A 767-nucleotide genomic window follows, 5' to 3' on the forward strand; every position below is an offset into this window, starting at 1 on the left:
ACCTCAGAGTTCCCAGCTCCACGGATTTACCCAAGAACCTCATACAACAAAGATCAGCAACCTTTAAGGAACAGCGGGCTGAAATAAAGCAGCTGGCTCCAAAGGCAGACTACAGTACACCCCCGATTTACGCGATTCTGACTTACGCGTGTCTTGTGTTTATGCGATTTTTTATTAGGGTCTGGACTAGAAAATGCCCCTCGAGATGCGTGTCATTTGTGTATATGCATGAACGCTTGTGAGATTTGCATATATACGTGAACCCCTCACAAGATTTGCAGGCAGAATCAAGCGGAGCTGTGCCGCCATTGTGCCGCCATTGTGGTAGCGGCATCTCAAGATGCATAAGTGAGACACTAGATGCGCCTCCTAAAGGCGATTCCATTGAGAAAAGGGGAAAAAAAGCTAAGACTAAGGTATGTCTGGGGTACACAACCCCTCACTATTCTATTATTTCCTATGGGGAAAGTCATCCCAACTTACGCAAAATCGACTTACACAAAATTCCCCTGGAACGCAATACTCACGTAAATTGGGGGTCTACTGTACTGCTTACAACCCAGCTGCCACTGCCACCACTCCTAGCTATCTGCTGCCTCCCTAGCCTTTCCTCCTCTGTGCTCGGACTGCTCTCACTCTCACGTCCTCATACTGCAGAGGCTGATGATACTGCCCATTACCTTTGGTCAGCAATTTCAATTGCCACCAACTGCTGCAAACAATTAATTTGACCGAGAAGCAGCCATTACAGTAAGAAGAGAGCAGGA

Source organism: Alligator sinensis, unplaced genomic scaffold (assembly GCF_000455745.1).
Source record: "Alligator sinensis unplaced genomic scaffold, ASM45574v1 scaffold321_1, whole genome shotgun sequence".
Classification (NCBI taxonomy): domain Eukaryota; kingdom Metazoa; phylum Chordata; order Crocodylia; family Alligatoridae; genus Alligator; species Alligator sinensis.